The following is a 333-nucleotide window of genomic DNA, read 5'->3' on the forward strand; positions in this document are numbered from 1 at the left end:
CCATGCAGTGTTCTCAGGGGACCCAGAGTATATTCATTCTTTTCCTTTAGGCAGTAAAATCTTTCCAGCCTTCTTCACCTTTCCCCTGTAATCTTAGCAGTCATGACTGTGGAAACATTTTTCTTTACAGCTTTTCTGCAAGACATAATTGAGACTAAGGAAACAGATTATCGTTTAACTGAGTTTGGCAAAAAGGTGTAAATGCCTTATAGATGCCACTTTTATACACAATATGGACACCTTCAGTTGTCCACATTTCATTTTATCTTCAGATATTAATCCATTATGAAAACTTTGTCATGCTTAATTATGTCTTTTGTAAAAAAAAAATTT

The sequence above is a fragment of the Poecilia reticulata genome, linkage group LG13, assembly GCF_000633615.1.
Source record: "Poecilia reticulata strain Guanapo linkage group LG13, Guppy_female_1.0+MT, whole genome shotgun sequence".
NCBI classification, from domain to species: domain Eukaryota; kingdom Metazoa; phylum Chordata; class Actinopteri; order Cyprinodontiformes; family Poeciliidae; genus Poecilia; species Poecilia reticulata.